At 40.9% G+C, this 22,876-nt stretch overlaps 1 pseudogene; it reads left to right on the top strand.

Annotated features, from left to right (window-relative positions):
* Window positions 1-461: 461 nt before the first annotated feature.
* Window positions 462-22,876, top strand: part of LOC110532142 — a 51,413-nt pseudogene continuing 28,998 nt past the window's right edge.

Here is a 22,876-nt window from a genome sequence, read left to right as displayed (position 1 = left end):
ATAGGCTAGCTCTGATCACTGATCATGTAAATTATTAGGGTGGTGAATCAGAGAAACTGGGAACACAAAGCAAATTACCCAACTCAATGTTGTTACATGTGAACAGTCAAACATTCCTAATGTCCTGCAATCCATCAGCACCCATTTACTGTCAGTATTGGACCTACCACATAAGGAGATGGTAACTATTATACCAGTGGGAGATGAGGGAAAACTTCCGATTTCCATCCACTCATCTGAAGAATTCCCTCTCTCTGCACACCTCTGGTCCCAGTCCGTATGCACAGGACGCAATCAGGGCTCTGAGACTGTGGTGTTTCCTCTTCTGTAGCTCTTCAGAGGTTAACACTGTCCGTCCTGGGATGGGAAACATTCGTCACCACCACTGGTTCAGCTCCTCAGGGGGGAGGGAGCATGTGCAGATACTGTCATTCTCTCTCTGGCTGTCGCTTAGTGATACCATGATGACAGTGAGAGTGTAGAACCCCTGGTGAGATTGTGTGATGTGTCGTGGTTTGGTCACACTCACAGTGACAAGGAAGTGAGGGATCATCTGGAAATATTACTTGACCCTGACACTTGAAAAGGCTGCAGGGCCACAGACATGATTTAAAAACAGAAGTGGAGGCTCTGAAATGTTATGAAGCATAGGACTGTGTAGGACAGCAACAGCTTTGTGTATATCTTACTCACCACTCACTACAACTTTCTACAGGTATTTAGTCACACCAAATGGAGAAGCAGAGACAGAGTTCATGTGTTCAGAGTTCCTGTGTCTATGTGGCCACTAACGACTGTACTATTTTGCCAATCTTTCAGTCTGAATGTGTCTCTGTATGTCTGCATGGTGTCAGTAGTGACAGATAGATTCCTGCGTATGTACTGTTGACCATTCAGGTGGTGATTGAGTCGGACAGACTGACCTGCTCTCTCAGTCTGACGTCTGCTGAGGACCTCGAGGCTATGGTCAGTCATGTGACAGCTTCTGTCATGGCATGTAGTTGAACATACCCTTCCTCAAGCCTTGTGAGGGTTGTTTGTGATGTACTTATAGCAGAAACCCCTGAGGTCGACCCATTAACCAACTGATTAGGGATCCTTAGTGATCCTCTTCTATCTAAGGAATGGTGGTTTTCTAACTCACTTGTGAATCATATTTCAATCCAATACCAATAATGAAATAGATACCTCATGCAAATATCTGTAATATCTGAGGGTTCAAAATGTTTGACATCTACATGTGCATGTGTTTCTATCTCCTGCTCTCGGGAAGATCCTGAAGAAGATCTCTCCAGATCTGCAGGAGCGGATGTGGAACCTGGCAACCCGGGTGGAGGAGCAGCTGACTGGAACACTGGGACCCTGTGGTCAGTAGAATCAATCATACCACTGCAGCAGTGTCACGTCATTTGTGTGTATCATACTATGTGGACATGGATTTTTACAGTATCTGATCTCTCTGTCATTCCTCGGTTTTCTCCACTATAGGAGGCTTCTCAGAGACAAGTGCTGCTCTATGTGACTTCAATGAGTTCCCCTGCAGGGAGGTCCAATAGGTCCATAGGCTACCATCCACCTATGACACCACATTAAATGTTTCTGATAAATACATTTTTTCTATTATAAACATCAACTGATGTCATCATACATGAATAATATTAGTGAATATATTTATTATGTATATTCTTTCAGGATGTTGACAACATTTACTATGCCCAGAATTGTTTGGAATCTCTCCTTCAAACAATGGTTCACCAATATCTCCAACAAAGACCTCAAACTAGTAAACCTTTTAGCCACATCCTGATTTGTTTTTCCAAGTCCTGTTAGAGAGCACACTATCTCATGTTATTACACAGCTTGATGCTTCTCTCCCTGAGTTCTCTTGCTCTGAGTCTTGCACTCTCTGGTTCTGTCTTGGATGTCACATTCCTAAGTTTTGGCAGTGTGAGCTGAGGATGGGATCTTGTGGATGACCAAACTGTCCGACCAGGTCAACGCTGCAGGGTCTAGCAGGCCTATCAACAGTCCTCACATGTGCACACAGAGCACTGTGCCCTGGAGGCAGGGCGCCATACTGACTTCCTAATCTAGCTGCTGCTGTGTTACTGGTACTGCAGTGCTTTTAGACAATCACCTGGCTATGATGGAGGTCAGAGAAATGACCTTCATGAGGAAAGAGAATTTGTGTGTATGATATTCTTTTGGGTCGATCCACCAATTCGGTGCCGTTTGAGTTCCCCAAATTTGTACATTCTGTCATAAAGAGCACATGTTCAATTTCATAAAAAACATATTTCCCATCTCAAGAAGTTAAATAATAAAATGACTATCGTAAGTGTCAAGTAAAGTAACAGGGTTGACCGTATCAGGGTTGACCGTGTCAGGGTTGACCGTATCAGGGTTGACCGTAACAGGGTTGACCGTATCAGGGTGACCGTATCAGGGTTGACCGTAACGGGGTTGACCGTATCAGGGTTGACCGTATCAGGGTTGACCATATCAGGGTTGACCGTAACAGGGTTGCCCGTAACAGGGTTGACCGTATCAGGGTTGACCGTATCAGGGTTGACCGTATCAGGGTTGACCGTATCAGGGTGACCGTATCAGGGTTGACCGTATCAGGGTTGACCGTATCAGGGTGACCGTATCAGGGTTGACCGTATCAGAGTTGACCGTATCAGGGTTGACCGTAACAGGGTTGCCCGTAACAGGGTTGACCGTATCAGGGTTGACCGTAACAGGGTTGCCCGTAACAGGGTTGACCGTATCAGGGTGACCGTATCAGGGTTGACTGTAACGGGGTTGACCGTATCAGGGTTGACCGTATCAGGGTTGACCGTAACAGGGTTGACCGTATCAGGGTTGACCGTATCAGGGTTGACCGTAACAGGGTTGCCCGTAACAGGGTTGACCGTGTCAGGGTTGACCGTGTCAGGGTTGACCGTATCAGGGTTGACCGTAACAGGGTTGACCGTATCAGGGTTGACCGTAACAGGGTTGACCGTATCAGGGTTGACCATATCAGGGTTGACCGTGTCAGGGTTGACTGTATCAGGGTTGACCGTATCAGGGTTGACCGTATCAGGGTTGACCGTATCAGGGTTGACCATATCAGGGTTGACCGTGTCAGGGTTGACTGTATCAGGGTTGACTGTAACAGGGTTGACCGTAACAGGGTTGACCGTAACATGGTTGACGATATGAAAGGGTTGACAATGTGACAGGGGTAATGGAAGCTTATTGTTTGTAACCAGCTCAGTTTTCCACCACAAAATACCAGCAAATAGCCAAAAAGAGTAGAACCAGCTCACCTGCTCTATGATTCGACTGTTATTTGTTCAATGTTTTTTTTCAAAAAAATATTTTAAAAGAAATAGGTTCACCATATTGAAACAAGAGTTGAGTTCATGTAAAAGGATTGATCTGAAAATGAGGGAAAGATTGTACCCCCGCACATTCACTCGGTACCGGTGCCCCCTGTATATAGCCTCGTTATTGTTATGTACTGTAATTCTACTGTGTTACTTTTTATTTTTACTTTATTTGATTTAGTAAATATTTTCTCAACTCTAATTCTTGAACGGCACTGTTGGTTAAGGGCTTGTAAGTAAGCATTTCACGGTAAGGTCTACACCGGTTGTATTCAGCGCATGTGATTTGATTTGATTAATCACTAATCAAATGAAAAAATATATAATCTTCTGAATTTTTTGAGTTGTCAAAGCAACAAAATAACTAGGGCTTTACAATGATGGGGAAAACTTGAATACACTTTGCGATTAAGTGGGTTGAAATCTTCCTAGAAGTGACACAGGGTTGACTGAGGGACATGTCAAAATGCAGAATTTTGGCACTTTAGCAAGGCTTTATATATATCAAAAATCTGAACAGGTTTTTGAAATTGGTGCACAATTTCTACTTAAAATATCAAAGGGACGCAAAAGGCACTCATTTTCTATAGGCTAACGGAATTTCTTAGAAATGAATAAATAGAAATTACCATAGAAATTTCTGACACCGAAGATTCTCATGGAGATAAAATGGAGATTCTCATGGAGATAAAATGGAGATTCTCATGGAGATTAGATGGAGATTCTCATGGAGATTAGATGGAGATTCTCATGGAGATTAGATGGAGATGATTCTAATGGAGATTCTCATGGAGATAAAATAGAGATTCTCATGGAGATTAGATGGAGATTCTCATGGAGATAAAATAGAGATTCTCATGGAGATTAGATGGAGATTCTCATGGAGATAAAATGGAGATTCTCATGGAGATAAAATGGAGATTCTCATAGAGATTAGATGGAGATTCTCATGGAGATAAAATTGAGATTCTCATGGAGATTAGATGGAGTTTCTCATGGAGATTAGATGGAGATTCTCATGGATATTGGATGGAGATTCTCATGGAGATTAGTTGAAGATTCTCATGAAGATTAGATGGAGATTAGATGGAGATTCTCATGGAGATTAGATGGAGATTCTCATGGAGATTAGATAAAGATTCTCATGGAGATTAGATGGAGATTCTCATGGAGATTAGATGGAGATTCTCATGGAGATTAGATTAAGATTCTCATGGACATTAGATGAAGATTCTCATGGAGATTAGATGGAGATTCTCATGGAGATTAGATTGAGATTCTCATGGAGATTAGATGGAAATTCTCATGGAGATTAGATTTGCTGCCAGTTTATGAAGATGGGATGGCTAATGATTCAAAACATAGTAGAGGAATGATTCTTCCCCCTCTGTAGCTCTCCCCAGAGCTCCGAAGTCCAGGAGCAGGTTCTCTTCATGATCAACAGATCCTCAACCCTGGAGGAGGTGTGTCTGGAAGGAGGTGGGCTCACTGTGAGTAGCCTACTCCACGTGATCCTCCTCACCTTTCTAAAACATCCCTCCCTCCCTAAATCATTCTACCTGGTGTCTGAGGCACTGAGGAAATGGGAAATGTTTGGATGACATTTGATTTATGTGATTGATTCACTTTATTTTTCATTTCAGTTCAACATTAATAACTCATTTCTGTTCCTCTGTCTCTCTCCTAGCCCTTCCTCTTGTTGGAATTTTGCATTGAAGATGGCCTGCGGGCCTGCGAGATCACACCTGCTCCGCCATCCACACCATCAACCTGTCAGCTAATTATATAGAGGACAAAGGTGAGCCTTTTCCTATCATAAATACCTTTTGGGGTTTGTTAATGTCCATTGCTGAGGTTCCCAATTCCAACTTGCCTGGACTGGCTAGTGACTACTCATCTGCTCATGTGTGTTACCTGTGTTGCCTGTCGTCGGGTGTGAAAGCTCTCAGTCAGGAACTGGAGAACCTAATGGTCTCACCCAGCTGTCCGTCTCCAGGATTGTTGTCTCTCCCAAACTCTTCTGTCTGCTTCATCCTTTTTGTTCATTTAAAAAAAAGAAACTATGTCTTTGTGTTGATACTTATCTTGTGATAGTTTTCACGTAGAGTATTGCATTTCTCTTTCTCATTCCTCTTTCTTGCCCCTTCCATCTCTCCTGGGTTGGCTAATCTGACTCAGGGGTTCTCTCAGAACAAGGCCTTCGTGTAACAGTATAACTTTAGACCGTCCCCTCGCCCATACCCGGGTGCGAACCAGGGACCCTCTGCACACATCAACAACAGTCACCCACAAAGCATCGTTACCCATCGCTCCACAAAAGCAGAGGGGAACTACTACTTCAAGGTCTCAGAGCAAGTGACGTCACCGATTGAAACGCTATTTAGCGCGTACCGCTAACTAAGCTAGCCGTTTCACATCCGTTACATTCGCCAGCTCTCTGTGTCACCTGGACTTGTCAGGGAATACAGGCAGTCTGGCTACAGAGGAGGCTGTGGTGAGGGCGGGGGCAACACTTGTTTTCAGTTCACGGTTTAGACTTCTTTGCTCCATACTTGAATAAAGGTCTATACTGTAGGTGCTGTGAGTTTCAGCTAAATGCATTTTTTGTATAATGTCCATGGTGGATACTATGGAACATGAACTGCCTTGGTTATATTCAGTAATGGGTTGTCTATGAAATATTATTTGCTGTAAAGTTAAAGGGAGTTTGTTTTGACAATGCAGTCCCACGTGTCAGGATATGCATGCTAATTAATACTGATATGACTTAATGATGCAGGAGGAATCTCAGTCAGAGTAATATAATTACTCCATAGTACAGTATTGAATTGAGTTGTTCAGTAGATGGTTTTGGCTCTTGAGGGCCATAGCACTAATAGCTTCATATCTCTTCCTGTCAGAACCTGTTTAAGTTCCTCTCAGGGACAAATGCTGTGTCTAACCTGGACTTGAGTGGAAATGACTGCCCTCTGGATGCTGTAAGTGACCTTTAACATTTTACTTCTGGTCATGACAATAAACATAATCAGTCTCTGTAATCTTTGTTCATTTGAAAATGAATAGCCTGATATGCATGTTTGTGCCAATGTGAAATAATGCACTTTACGTCCCCAACTTACTTCTCCCCCTAGCTGTTTGTAACTCTGTCAGCATGCTTCTTCTCCAACCTGGCTCACCTCAACCTGTCCAGGGACCCCTTCTCACACAGGTGAGAACCCTGCTTTCCATTATATATCTTGACCGGTGTTGTCAGACCCATCGCTAACCTCTTTCTGTCCCCATGAAGTTGAGGGAGGTGACAATGACTGTAATGGAGTAAGAGCTCTGAGCTGTGGGACTGCTAGGAACCAGACTACCCCCAGAGTGGCTCTCAGGTGAACACTGACGGAATGCTATACCAGGAAATGTCTACATGATACATGTCAAACAGAATGTGAAGCCTACTTATAGCACTGGATGATAGTGTATAATACTGTATGTGTTTGCATTTTGATTTACACATGTATACAGCTGTTTGATACATACATTTTCTGTCTTTTATGCAGATTGTTGTTGCAGGGTCTGGCCAGAAGTAAGTACTCATCTGTGTGGGAAGGAGCTAAACCTGAGCGGCTGTGAGGTAGACACACACGTACACACACACACACGCACACGCACACACACGCACACACACACACAGTATGTGTTTGCATTTTGGGCATTGACTGGGGACATTGCCGTGTGTAGGGTGCCATGTTTCAGATGGGCCGTTAAACAGGTGTCCTGACTCTCTGTGGTCACTAAAGATCCCATAGAATTTATCACAAGAGTAGGGGTATTAACCCCGGTGTCCTGGCTAATTTCCCAATCTGTCCCTCATACCATCATGGCCACCTAATCATCCCCAGCTTCCCAATGACTCATTCATCCCCCCGTCTCTCCCCTGTAACTATTCCCCAGTTTGTTGCTGTAAATGAGAATGTGTTCTCAGTCAACTTACCTGGTAAAATAAGGGTCAAATCAAACATTTAAATTAATAGACATACACACACACACACATACCTCACTTTTTTTTTATCAGTGAGTTGAGCCATTTTTTGGCTGGTTGATAATCATATGTACGACAATGTATGCACTCACCACTTACTGTAAGTCGCTCTGGATAAGAGCGTCTGCTAAATGGCTCAAATGTCAAACGTGATGTGTATTATGTGTCCAGCTGAGGTCTGCTGGAGCCCAGATGATTCAGGTGCACATCTTTGAAGCCAAGGCCATCAGCATTCTGGACCTCTCTGACAATGGTACGATACCAAACCCACCCCTTATCTCTCTCTCTGGAGAGGTGTGGGTTAGATGGAGAGAGATGGAGAGCGCACAGGCGGGTGGTGTCTGTGGGCTAGGTGGTGGTGCCAACCAGCAGGTGATAAATCACGCACCATTCAGATCACGTAACAGAGAGGGAGACAATGTGTTCCTCGTGGGGTGATCCCCTGCTCTCTAGCACAATGGGGAGATCTCAGGAATCAGCCCATGGATGAGGGGAGGTGGTTAGATTGGCTGTTCTGGGAACTGTCCAGGGAGTCTCCATAGGGGGCCATTGGGGGCATCATTAAGAGAAAGAAAACTCCAATTGAATAGAGTATTTTCCATATATTTCTTTCTAGGAATCTCAGAGGGCAACCGAATGCTGAGGAAATGTATATTCAGGGGATAAGAAAACAGTTGTTTTCGATGAATAACCCTTTTTCCGCATCATTATAACTTACCATTATTTTTGGATCTACCAATAGAAAATGAAAAATATGTTTTTTCTTCTCCTACTATGACCTCTCTCAACCCTTGTTCTGGAAATACAGCAGAGCCAATAAAATGCTTGACCGCTGACAGGACCTCAAATCAGGCCATGTTATTTCTGGATCAGGTAGACAAGTGCAGGCAGGGTTCCTAGCTTCCCACAGACAGTCCTCCATGCAGCACTGAGCAGCAAGGCCAGACATGTCAGTGTCAGTCAGAATAGACACAGCACTGCTGGGACACTGATACTCTAACATCCAGCACCTGCCTGTCTGAAAACCCACTTCCTCGTCCCTCACTTCTGTGGATCGTACCACTGACGTCACACTGACTGGAACAAAGACTATAATGGCTCCCTGCTTCCTTCTACACCAGCCAGTGGCTCATATATAGAGACCATTCGTTTTCATGGGGAATGCAGCTGTCAAAAAGCTCCAGGGAATCCTAATTTGTGTATTTATGACAAAATAGGCTCAACATGATTGAATTGAGCTGACTTGAAAAGATAGCTTCCTCAAAGCATATAGAAAGACAGACAGAGAGAGTAACAAATATACATCTATCTATCCTCAGGTTTTTTAGAGTGACATGGTAACCATGGTGCTGTCCATCGGACAGCCGCGATCCGGCTTTGGGACTCAACTTTGCCATGAAGTCCAGGTGAATAGATTGTTCTGTCACGCCCACTGTGTTTTCTATCCATCTATCTACTGTATATCCATCAACTGTCCCCTTCTCTCTCTCTCTCTCTCTCTCTCTGCCTTCTCTCTCTCTCTCTCTCTCTCTGCCTTCTCTCTCTCTCTCTCTCTCTCTCTGCCTTCTCTCTCTCTCCACAGAGCTCTAATAACAAACGTCCTACAGTGTATCGTCCAGCTCATGCAGGAGGAGGAGTGTGTGAGTGTTCAATCTTGTCCTTTGAGTGACAAACTCACTTATTTACATTCTTTCATGTGTCATATCTCAAACACTTAACTTTCCTGTGTACCATGTGTAATTATAATCATTTGTGGGGTGCTTATATTTGTCCTGTTCCACATGTGTGTAATGGAAATGTTGTTGTTGCATATCCCAACTCCTTCTGAGACACCATCAGGGAGTGGGATTACGGCCAGGGTCGCCATTATACAGCGCCCCTGGAGCAATTAGGGTTAAGTGTCTTGCTCAAGGGCACGGCGACAGATACATTATTTTACCTTGTCGGCTCCGGTATTCGAACCAGCAACCCTTCTGTTACTGACCAAACATCAAGGCTACCTGCCTCCCCATCTACCTGTTATAAACCTGTTCTAATAAGCTGTCGTAAACAACCATTGACTTAAACATCAGCTTAGCTCTGCAAAGGCCTCACTTACATCACATTCATCTCCTAGCCTCTGACAACAACAGTATATCCCAGTCTCCTTTACCCTCTCCTCAGTAGATATCCCTGCTCCTCTTATATTTTGACCCTGGCTCTACCACTGCCCCGGCCTTTTCTCCAGTGGTGTCCCATTCTCTGTAATAGTTGGAGGCTCTGTGGAGGCACAGTCCTCAGGGACGTCGCCCTGAGTGAAAGCAATACTTTTAATTACCCAGAATCCTTCTCCAGCGAGACGCGGCCTGCCTCAGTAATTACACACTGAGCAGCTTAAACTCTTACAGTATACAAGGCTCATTAAAACAGGCAGACATTTTCTCTCAGAATATCAAAGAGCCCTCTTATATCTGAGATGGAGATGTCAGGGTGAAGTTCATGTAAACCAACTGAAGTTCTTTCAGGCCTAGGCTCTGGGCTCTTATTGGATGGAGCTCTGGCTCAGATCAAATCAAATTTTATTAGTCACATGCGCCGAAATGCTTACTTACGAGCTCCTAACCAACAATGCAGATAAGAATAAGAGATAAAAGTAACAAGTAATTAAAGAGCAGCAGTGAAATAACAACAGTGAGACTATATGCAGGGGGTTACCGATACAGAGTCAATGTGCGGGGGCATCGGTTAGCTGAGGTAGTATGTACAGTACATGTAGGTATAGTTATTAAAGTGACTATGCATAGAGTGAGTAGCAGTGGTGTAAAGAGGGGGGGGGGGGGGGGGGCAAATAGTCTGGGCAGCCATGTGACTAGATGTTCAGGAGTCTTATGGTTTGGGGGTAGAAGCTGTTTAGAGACCTCTTGGACCTAGACTTAGCACAGTAAAACAAGTCCTATATCGACATAACCTGAAAGGCCTTTCAGCAAGGAAGGAGCCACTGCTCCAAAACCGCCATATAAAAGCCAGACTATGCAACTGCAAATGGGGACAAAGATCGTACTTTTTGGAGAAATGTCCACCGGTCTGATGAAACAAAAATAGAACTGTTTGGCCATAATGACAATTGTTACATTTGGAGGAAAAATGGGGAGGCTTGCAAGCCAAAGAACACCATCCCAACCGTGAAGCACGGGGGTGGCAGCATCATGTTGTGGGGGTGCTTTGTGGGCAGAACTGAAAAAGCATGTGCGAGCAAGGAGGCCTACAAACCTGACTCAGTTACACCAGCTCTGTCAGGAAGAATGGGACAAAATTCACCCAACTTATTGTGGGAAGCTTGTGGAAGGCTACCTGAAACGTTTAACCCAAGTTAAACAATTTAAAGGCAATGCTACCAAATACTAAGTGAGTGTACACTTGATAAAATAAATAAAAGCTGAAATAAAGTGGTGATCCTAACTGACCTAAGACAGGGATTTTTTTACTAGGATTAAATGTCAGGAATTGTGAAAAACTGAGTTTAAATGTATTTGGCTAAGGTGTATGTAAACGTCCGACTTCATGTATGTGTATAATCTGTATGTATGAGGATCTTTTCCTTTCCCATATTCCTTACTTTCTGGTACATTTGCCTTTGACAGGTGATATATTATAAATTGCTGTTCATATCTTTACTGTTTTTATTGCATTTTACCCTCTAAGTATGATTGAATTGTTTTTATATTTCCTTAGAGACTGAAAGTAGTGTTAGGTTCAAGCTGTTTGTGTATGAGAAGTGTAATTATTCTTATGACAGGGACAGTAAAAGTCCTCCTGCGTCTCTGTCTGACTCATCCTGTCCCAGCTGGTTCAGGGTCTCTGACAGAGGTTACGGGAGAGTGTCCTACATTTAAACCCCTGCAATGTACAGTACAGAAAGTGCAGTCAGACATATTGGCTGCAGAGGAAGTGCTTTGTAATGCTAAGACCTCCATCACGGTAAGGTTTCCTTGATCCTTGAGTCTCATATAACAGATTTGTGATTGTTGGCTAGATTGACAATGTATATCTGTGTAACATAGGCCTAATGAGGAACTCATTTGAGGATGGTGAAACATAATAGATTGGTGTTCGCCCTCTACCTATTAAAAACATGATCTGGCGCACACACATAATTATTTTATGCAGAGGTGCAGACTAACGGTGAATAAACTCGACTTAGAGTTGCACACTCCATATATAAACTCCCAGTAATTTATTGGGTAAAACACCAACGTTTCCGTGTGACTTCTTCAAGGTGCCTTCTTCAGGTAAAGTCATGAATAGGTTATAGCATATAGAATATATTAGGCTATTATCATATGGATAATAATTAAATATTGTACATAATATTAGCACCAGCATACATTGTTTAATTCAATTTCACATATATATTTAATTGTTTCCTATTTCATTAAAACATTTTGTTACATGTAATTTTTTGGTTCAACCATAATGCATAATAAGCGTCATCAACAGGGGGAACATATTAGGTGTATGCTGATAAACTGTAGAAAGAATATATACATTTATAAGACTGGTTCATTAAAGAGAAAATTGTTCATAAGAAGGACCTGAGATCAAAGTCAATATTCAGACCACAAGGGGACAATGTTTTTAGACAGGATATCCAGTAAGCCTCCCTTTGTAGTAGTAGGATCTCCATGTTACCTCTCCTTGATAGAGCAACATGCTCAATGCCTATTTATTTTAGGGAGGCGATAGGATGGTTAGCTTCAACAAAGTGAGCTGCTAATGGATAATCAATGTTCTTACATGTGATTGAGCCGTGGTGTTCAGCTATGCGTTGTTTTAATTATCTTATTGTTTGTCCTACGTATACTTTCTCACATGAACAGGTGATGAGATTGATTACTCTCTTGGTCTTGCATGAGATGATACCCCTAACTGGGATTTTTCAACCTGTATGCAGGTGTCTGAAGAAGAATGTTTTTATAATGCTGTTGCACTCTGCGCATGAGCCACATTTGTAGTTCCCATTTGGAATGGGTGTCAAGAGTGTCTGAGTGAGCTCAGGGGGCATGTCAGATCTCGCCAAGCTATCTCCAATAGTGAAACCACGTTTGTAGACCACCAGTGGGGGTTTCTTGAAGAGGTGTGCAATTTTTTGTTGTTGTTTATTTGCAAAATATGCCAGTGCTTTTCAGGATTGCTTTAATTTTCTCTGAACACTTGGTGTACTTGATGCAAAAGACTGTTGCGTTGTTTTTCTTCTTTGGTTGAGTTTTTAGTAATTAGTTTTTAGTAATTCCTCTCTTGGTTTTTGAGATATTTTCATCATTGCAGCATCAAGAGTTTTGTTCTTGTAGCCTCTCATTTTTTTAGCATCATCCTCTAGCTATTGCCTTCACTTCATGAGCTGTTCAGGACACCCTCTAGAGGTGTAATGCTGCAGCATTTACTGAATGACTGCCAAAACAATTACTGCTATTTCTAAGTCTGTTATTGTTTGTGTACAGTGTTTATGAGTAGCATCAATATGCATCAGTCACCAATCACACAGATGACTATCACCATTCAGCCAATTAGAAGAGACATGCCTAAAACTATTGCTGCAACACATGATAGGAAAAGACTCATGAGAGGTCATCCAGGTGAGTCTCCCAGGTGACTAGTGTCAAATCAAATAAAACGTTGTCACATGCGCCGAATATAACAAATGTAGACCTTACCGTGAAATGCTTACTTACAAGCCCTTAACCAACAGTGCAGTTCAAGAAGAGTTCAGAAAATATTTACCAAATAAACTAAAATAAAAATGATAAAAAGTAACACAATAACATAACGATAATGAGGCTATATACAGGGGGAGTCAACGTGGGGGGGTGCAGGTTAGTCGAGGTAATTTGTACATGCAGGCAGGGGTGAAGTGATTATGCATAGATAATTAACAGCGAGTAGCAGCAATATACAAAACAAATGGGGGGGGGGGGGGGGGTCAATGTAATAGTCCAGTGGCCATTTGATCAATTGTTCAGCAGTCTTATGGCTTGGAGGTAGAAGCTGTTAAGGAGCCTTTTGGTCCTAGACTTGGCGCTCCGGTACCGCTTGCCGTGCGGTAGCAGAGAAAACAGTCTATGACTTGGGTTGAAGGAAGCTTGACCCCAGTGATGTACTGGGCCATACGCACTACCCTCTGTAGTGCCTTATGGTCAGATGCAGATGCCAGTTCTCTGACCTCCTCCCTATAGGCTCATCGTTGTCGGTGATCAGGCCTACCACTGTTGTGTCGTCAGCAAACTTAATGATGGTGTTGGAGTTGTGTTTGGCCATGCAGTTGTAGGTGAACAGGGAGTACAGGAGGGGACTAATTACACACCCCTGAGGGGCTCCAGTGTTGAGGATCAGCATGGCAGACGTCTGTTGCCTACCCTTACCACCTGGGGGCGGCCCGTCAGGAAGTCCAAGATCCATTTGCAGAGGGAGGTGTTTAGTCTCAGGGTCCTTAGCTTAGTGATGAGCTTTGAGGGCAGTATGGTGTTGAATGCTGAGCTGTAGTCAATGAACAGCATTCACACATAGGTGTTCCTTTTGTCCAGGTTGGAAAGGGTAGTATGGAGTGCGATTGAGATTGCGTCATCTGTGGATTTGTTGGGGCAGTATGCGAATTGGAGTGGGTCTAGGAATCCGGGAGGATGCTGTTGATGTGAGCCATGACCATTGCCTTCACTTCCTTGGGCACAGGGACTATGGGGGTCTGCTTGAAATATGTAGGTATTACAGACTCAGTCAGGGAGAGGTTGAAAATGTCAGTGAAGACACTTGCCAGTTGGTCCGCGCATGCTTTTAGTACACGTCCTGGTAATCCATCTGGCCCTGCGGCTTTGTGAATGTTGACCTGTTTAAAAAGTCTTGCTCACATCGTCACAGTCATATAACACAGTCATCCAGAACAGCTGGTGCTCTCCTGTATGCTTCAGTGTTGCTTGCCTCGAAGCGAGCATAAAAGGCATTTAGCTTGTCTGGTAGGCTCGCGTCACTTGGCAGCTCACGTCTGGGTTTCCCTTTGTGGTCCGTAATAGTTTTCAAGCCCTGCCACATCTGACGAGCATCAGAGCTGGTGTAGTAGGATTCAATCTTAATCCTGTATTGACACTTTGCATGTTTGATGGTTCGTCTGTGGGCATAGCGGGATTTCTTATAGGCGTCCGGATAAGTGTCCCGCTCCTTGAAAGCGCCAGCTCTAGCCTTTAGCTCAATGCGGATGTTGCCTGTAATCCATGGCTTCTGGTTGGGATATGTACGTACGGTCACTGTGGGGACGACCTCGTCGAATCACTTATTGATGAAGCCAATGACTGAGGTGTTGTACTCAATGTCATTGGATGAATCCCGGAACATATTCCGGTCTGTGTTGGCAAACAGTCCTGTAGTGTAGCATCCGCGTCATCTTACCACTTCCACATTGAGTGAGTCACTCGTGCTTCCTGCTTTAGTTGTTGCTTGTCAGCAGGAATCAGGAGGATCGATTTATGGTCGGATATTCCAAATGGAGGGCGGAGGAGAACTTTGCATGCATCTCTGTGTGTGGAGTAAAGGTAGTTGTTACGTATGCCTCTTGGAGGAGGGAACGCAACACCCTGCTGCACTCAACTCCCCATAGAGTGAAAGAGATGTGATTGTAGGTACGGGTAAGGATGACAGAGTCAGAGAATATGAACTCTTACCATGTTAAGGAAATAAATTCCCAGTAATGTGGGGAAAAGGGGCTGGACAGAACCAAAGCAAAGAAAGTAAAAGTTAGAGTACCCTCTCCTACCTTACCTGCCTACCCACTACTTACCTAACCTTAATGCCACCTGGCGCGCTAACCAAAATACAGGGGTTGGTCCGCCCAGGTCTTACCTAGTGTGCATAGACGGAGTACATACTACGGGTATATGTATGCCCGCAGGCCTCTTGCCTAAGCAGTCACAAGGTGCCTTCCCCTTCCCCCTGGGAACAAACGACACAGAATAATACAAACTTAAAGTGATCAATTTCACTAATTAAAAACACTGAGTCCCATTGGCACACACATACCTCAGAAGTAGCAGCTACAAAATACTTTCAACAAAACTGTCTCTGAGCAACAACAAACACAGGACATCCAAGAAGCCCTCTCTTCTAACAAAGGAACACTGACTTTTAAAGCTGTCACAGTAATTGCCGACAGCTGTATCCCCTAACGAGAGGGCGGGATCAGAGCTCCAATCTACAATGGGGCCGACCAATCAGCTGCTTGGGGGAATCCAGGAAGCCATTTCCTGAAATACACACATACATATCCACAAACTCATAACACAGAAACTGGGGAACGTAACAGTCATCTAGAGTTGTTATTCCTCTGGTTGCACATGTTGGTAAAAATTTGGTAAAACTGATTTAAGTTTGCCTGCATGTCCCCGGACAATAGAAGCACTGCTTCTGGATGAGCATTTTCTTCCTTGCTTATTGCCTTATAAAGTTGGTTGAGTGCGCTCTTAGTGCCTGCATCGGTCTGTGGTGGTAAATAGACAGCTACGAATAATATAGATGAGAACTCTCTTGGTAGATAGTGTAGTCTACAGCTTATCATAAGGTACTCTTCCTCAGGCGAGCAATACCTCGTGACTTCTTTAATATTAGACATCACGCATCAGCTGTTATTGACAAAAAGACACACACCCCCACCCCTCATCTTACCAGACGTAGGATATTTCAGTTCTTAACGTCCCGTTGGTAGGATAATAGTGATCGTAGGTCATCCATTTTATTTTCCAATGATTGCATGTTAGCAAGTAGAATTGATGGCAATGGGAGTTTACTCGCTCACCTACGGATTCTCAAAAGGCAGCCTGATCTGCGTCCTGTTCCCGGAAGAGCAGTATATCTATCTCGTCGGACTCGTTAAAGGAAAAACCTTCTTCCAGTTCGTGGTGAGTAATCCCAGTTCTGATGTCCAGAAGTTATTTTTGGTCATAAGAGACGGTAGCAGCGACATTATGTACAAATAAGTAAAAAAACGAATGAAATAGCTAAATTGATTATGGGCATGTAAAACGTCAGCCATCCTCTTCGGGCGCCATTTTATCTATATGCCCTGTGTGTTCCAGAAGCTGGCCCAGGCCTTGCTACAGGCAGCCCAGACTCTCTGTCCCAGGGTCACACACAGGTCAAGCTGGCTGACTATGTGGCTAAGATGTCCAGACAGACAGACCTCTTCATCCGGGACACCCTCATACAGCACACAGGAGAGCTCAGGTAAACAGCTGAATATACACACATCCACCCTGACACAAAAACACAGCTTATGTAGAACACAAACGGTTACATCATACACGATCTTTGTTGTTTTGTGTCACAATCATGTCATACTCAATACTGTTAATTTTCCCCACCTAGGGGCCTCACACATATCTCATAAAGCTTACTGTAGTTGCAAATGGAAACAGCAGAGGGAACACCCCCCTATCCACATCAATGGAACAGTAGTGGAGAGGGCAGCAAGTTTTAAGTTCCTCGGCATACACATCACAGACAAACTGAATTGGTCCAGACACAGACACAGACAGCATTGTGAAGAAGGCGCAGCAGCGCCTCTTCAACCTCAGGAGGCTGAAGAAATTCGGCTTGTCACCAAAAGCACTCACAAACTTCTACAGATGCACAATCAAGAGCATCCTGGCGGGCTGTATCACCACCTGGTACGGCAACTGCTCCGCCCTCAACCGTAAGGCTCTCCAGAGGGTAGTGAGGTCTGCACAACGCATCACCGGGGGCAAACTACCTGCCCTCCAGGACACCTACACCACCCGATGTCACAGGAAGGCCATAAAGATCATCAAGGACATCAACCACCCGAGCCACTGCCTGTTCACCCCGCTATCATCCAGAAGGCGAGGTCAGTACAGGTGCATCAAAGCTGGGACCGAGAGACTGAAAAACAGCTTCCATCTCAAGGCCATCAGACTGTTAAACAGCCACCACTAACATTGAGTGGCTGCTGCCAACACACTGACACTGACTCAACTCCAGCCACTTTAATAATGGGAATTGATGGGAAATGATGTAAATATATCACTAGCCACTTTAAACAATGCTACCTTATATAATGTTACTTACCCTACATTATTCATCTCATATGCATACGTATATACTGTACTCTATATCATCGACTGTATCCTTATGTAATACATGTATCACTAGCCACTTTAACTATGCCACTTTGTTTACATACTCATCTCATATGTATATACTGTACTCAATACCATCTACTGTATCTTGCCTATGCTGCTCTGTACCATCACTCATTCATATATCCTTATGTACATATTCTTTATCCCCTTACACTGTGTACAAGACAGTAGTTTTGGAATTGTTAGTTAGATTACTTGTTGGTTATTACTGCATTGTCGGAACTTGAAGCACAAGCATTTCGCTACACTCGCATTAACATCTGCTAACCACGTGTATGTGACAAATAAAATTTGATTTGATTTGATTTGATTTGACTTCTCCCCTCCCTTATTTATTTCTGCTTTCACTCCTCTTTCAGTGAACTCAAACTGTCAGTTAGTGTCTCCTTGGTGGAAAGTATCATTGATGAGGTTCTGCAGAACTTGTTTGTGGCTCAGCGGCAATTGGTGAGAGTTTGTTTTTTGTGTGAGTTGTGTGTGTTTGTGTAGTATGACTGATCACCACCCTCCCCCACCTCAGAACCGTCATATGAGGGAGCAGACCAGAAGAAATGGCCGTTAATTATTTTATTTTTTTACGTTTTAAATAGGTTTTGTGAATCTGTGCCCAGCTCCCTCAGCTAAAAGTAGTAGACCATGACTGCCCACTGGATGATGTAAAAGTTCTGACTAATATAAAACACACATATCCCACCATACTATACTGTACATGCCGAACCATTCTACCAGTCTACACAGTACCTACATGACCTGCATTAGTTCTTGTTTCTCCTATTCTCTTATTCTCCTCCACAGTATGCTCATGTCATTTGGAGGAACAGCTATCCGTCAAGCAACCTCAGTGAAAAGTAAGAACCAGGCTTGTCATAAGTGTAATTAAGATTTATTGTAACAGACTATTTAGTTGGAAAGCTGGGAGTCTGGGATGAAACTAGGAAGATCAACAATGTAGGTTTGATGATTGGCTGCAGTCTGCTCCATAAAAATTGCCTCGACCTGTGATGTCAGTAGCTACAATCTTCTGCCACTGTGATTAGCTTAGAAAAAGGTTTCACCCAGAGTTCACAGTTGAAAGGTCAGAGGTCGTGTCTGAACCATTGCACTATCCAGTTAGGAGTGAGCTCTAACAAAAGAGGGTCAGAAGGGCAGTAATATGAAAATAATGGAGCAGTCACAACAAAGAGGGAGATATTGTCTAGAGCCATATGGTTCTGGATTGTTCTGCTCAAATCCCCCTAGTGCAATGTCCTCATAAGTGCATTTTAAATCCGATTTAGAATCAGTCCAAATTTGTGTCAGTGTGCTACATGAAAAAAATTACGCTAAAATTTTTAACCCCTTGTCTGCTGAAAAACATGTTCAAAAAAGGCACTTATGTTTTACTGTGCATATGTTTTTGTGTTTGTATGTTTTACTGTGCATATGTTTTACTGTGCATATGTTTTACTGTGCATATGTTTTACTGTGCATATGTTTTTGTGTTTGTATGTTTTACTGTGCATATGTTTTACTGTGCATATGTTTTACTGTGCATATGTTTTACTGTGCATATGTTTTACTGTGCATATGTTTTACTGTGCATATGTTTTACTGTGCATATGTTTTTGTGTTTGTATGTTTTTGTGTTTGTATGTTTTACTGTGCATATGTTTTTGTGTTTGTATGTTTTTGTGTTTGTATGTTTTACTGTGCATATGTCTTACTGTGCATATGTTTTTGTGTTTGTATGTTTTTGTGTTTGTATGTTTTACTGTGCATATGTTTTTGTGTTTGTTTGTTTTTGTGTTTGTATGTTTTACTGTGCATATGTTTTTGTGTTTGTATGTTTTACTGTGCATATGTTTTTGTGTTTGTATGTTTTACTGTGCATATGTTTTACTGTGCATATGTTTTTGTGTTTGTATGTTTTACTGTGCATATGTTTTACTGTGCATATGTTTTACTGTGCATATGTTTTACTGTGCATATGTTTTTGTGTTTGTATGTTTTACTGTGCATATGTTTTACTGTGCATATGTTTTACTGTGCATATGTTTTACTGTGCATATGTTTTTGTGTTTGTATGTTTTACTGTGCATATGTTTTACTGTGCACATGTTTTACTGTGCATATGTTTTTGTGTTTGTATGTTTTACTGTGCATATGTTTTTGTGTTTGTATGTTTTTGTGTTTGTATGTTTTACTGTGCATATGTTTTTGTGTTTGTATGTTTTACTGTGCATATGTTTTTGTGTTTGTATGTTTTTGTGTTTGTATGTTTTTGTGTTTGTATGTTTTACTGTGCATATGTTTTTGTGTTTGTATGTTTTACTGTGCATATGTTTTTGTGTTTGTATGTTTTTGTGTTTGTATGTTTTTGTGTTTGTATGTTTTACTGTGCATATGTTTTTGTGTTTGTATGTTTTACTGTGCATATGTTTTTGTGTTTGTATGTTTTTGTGTTTGTATGTTTTACTGTGCATATGTTTTTGTGTTTGTATGTTTTTGTGTTTGTATGTTTTACTGTGCATATGTTTTTGTGTTTGTATGTTTTTGTGTTTGTATGTTTTACTGTGCATATGTTTTTGTGTTTGTATGTTTTTGTTTTTGTATGTTTTACTGTGCATATGTTCTTGTGTTTGTATGTTTTACTGTGCATATGTTTTTGTGTTTGTATTTTTTACTGTGCATATGTTTTTGTGTTTGTATGTTTTACTGTGCATATGTTTTTGTGTTTGTATGTTTTTGTGTTTGTATGTTTTTGTGTTTGTATGTTTTACTGTGCATATGTTTTACTGTGCATATGTTTTACTGTGCATATGTTTTTGTGTTTGTATGTTTTACTGTGCATATGTTTTTGTGTTTGTATGTTTTTGTGTTTGTATGTTTTTGTGTTTGTATGTTTTACTGTGCATATGTTTTTGTGTTTGTATGTTTTACTGTGCATATGTTTTTGTGTTTGTATGTTTTTGTGTTTGTATGTTTTACTGTGCATATGTTTTTGTGTTTGTATGTTTTTGTGTTTGTATGTTTTTGTGTTTGTATGTTTTACTGTGCATATGTTTTACTGTGCATATGTTTTACTGTGCATATGTTTTTGTGTTTGTATGTTTTTGTGTTTGTATGTTTTTGTGTTTGTATGTTTTACTGTGCATATGTTTTTGTGTTTGTATGTTTTACTGTGCATATGTTTTACTGTGCATATGTTTTACTGTGCATATGTTTTTGTGTTTGTATGTTTTACTGTGCATATGTTTTACTGTGCATATGTTTTTGTGTTTGTATGTTTTACTGTGCATATGTTTTACTGTGCATATGTTTTACTGTGCATATGTTTTACTGTGCATATGTTTTACTGTGCATATGTTTTACTGTGCATATGTTTTTGTGTTTGTATGTTTTTGTGTTTGTATGTTTTACTGTGCATATGTTTTTGTGTTTGTATGTTTTTGTGTTTGTATGTTTTACTGTGCATATGTTTTACTGTGCATATGTTTTTGTGTTTGTATGTTTTTGTGTTTGTATGTTTTACTGTGCATATGTTTTTGTGTTTGTTTGTTTTTGTGTTTGTATGTTTTACTGTGCATATGTTTTTGTGTTTGTATGTTTTACTGTGCATATGTTTTTGTGTTTGTATGTTTTACTGTGCATATGTTTTACTGTGCATATGTTTTTGTGTTTGTATGTTTTACTGTGCATATGTTTTACTGTGCATATGTTTTACTGTGCATATGTTTTACTGTGCATATGTTTTTGTGTTTGTATGTTTTACTGTGCATATGTTTTACTGTGCATATGTTTTACTGTGCATATGTTTTACTGTGCATATGTTTTTGTGTTTGTATGTTTTACTGTGCATATGTTTTACTGTGCATATGTTTTACTGTGCATATGTTTTTGTGTTTGTATGTTTTACTGTGCATATGTTTTTGTGTTTGTATGTTTTTGTGTTTGTATGTTTTACTGTGCATATGTTTTTGTGTTTGTATGTTTTACTGTGCATATGTTTTTGTGTTTGTATGTTTTTGTGTTTGTATGTTTTTGTGTTTGTATGTTTTACTGTGCATATGTTTTTGTGTTTGTATGTTTTACTGTGCATATGTTTTTGTGTTTGTATGTTTTTGTGTTTGTATGTTTTTGTGTTTGTATGTTTTACTGTGCATATGTTTTTGTGTTTGTATGTTTACTGTGCATATGTTTTTGTGTTTGTATGTTTTTGTGTTTGTATGTTTTACTGTGCATATGTTTTTGTGTTTGTATGTTTTTGTGTTTGTATGTTTTACTGTGCATATGTTTTTGTGTTTGTATGTTTTTGTGTTTGTATGTTTTACTGTGCATATGTTTTTTTGTTTGTATGTTTTTGTTTTTGTATGTTTTACTGTGCATATGTTCTTGTGTTTGTATGTTTTACTGTGCATATGTTTTTGTGTTTGTATGTTTTACTGTGCATATGTTTTTGTGTTTGTATGTTTTACTGTGCATATGTTTTTGTGTTTGTATGTTTTTGTGTTTGTATGTTTTTGTGTTTGTATGTTTTACTGTGCATATGTTTTACTGTGCATATGTTTTACTGTGCATATGTTTTTGTGTTTGTATGTTTTACTGTGCATATGTTTTTGTGTTTGTATGTTTTTGTGTTTGTATGTTTTTGTGTTTGTATGTTTTACTGTGCATATGTTTTTGTGTTTGTATGTTTTACTGTGCATATGTTTTTGTGTTTGTATGTTTTTGTGTTTGTATGTTTTACTGTGCATATGTTTTTGTGTTTGTATGTTTTTGTGTTTGTATGTTTTACTGTGCATATGTTTTACTGTGCATATGTTTTTGTGTTTGTATGTTTTTGTGTTTGTATGTTTTACTGTGCATATGTTTTACTGTGCATATGTTTTACTGTGCATATGTTTTTGTGTTTGTATGTTTTTGTGTTCGTATGTTTTTGTGTTTGTATGTTTTTGTGTTTGTATGTTTTACTGTGCATATGTTTTTGTGTTTGTATGTTTTTGTGTTTGTATGTTTTACTGTGCATATGTTTTTGTGTTTGTATGTTTTTGTGTTTGTATGTTTTACTGTGCATATGTTTTACTGTGCATATGTTTTTGTGTTTGTATGTTTTTGTGTTTGTATGTTTTACTGTGCATATGTTTTACTGTGCATATGTTTTACTGTGCATATGTTTTTGTGTTTGTATGTTTTACTGTGCATATGTTTTTGTGTTTGTATGTTTTACTGTGCATATGTTTTTGTGTTTGTGTGTTTTTGTGTTTGTATGTTTTTGTGTTTGTATGTTTTTGTGTTTGTATGTTTTACTGTGCATATGTTTT

Source organism: Oncorhynchus mykiss, chromosome 1 (genome assembly GCF_013265735.2).
Source record: "Oncorhynchus mykiss isolate Arlee chromosome 1, USDA_OmykA_1.1, whole genome shotgun sequence".
Taxonomy (NCBI): domain Eukaryota; kingdom Metazoa; phylum Chordata; class Actinopteri; order Salmoniformes; family Salmonidae; genus Oncorhynchus; species Oncorhynchus mykiss.
The sequence above is the reverse complement of the archived record's forward strand: the minus strand, read 5'-3'. Positions and strand labels throughout refer to the sequence as shown.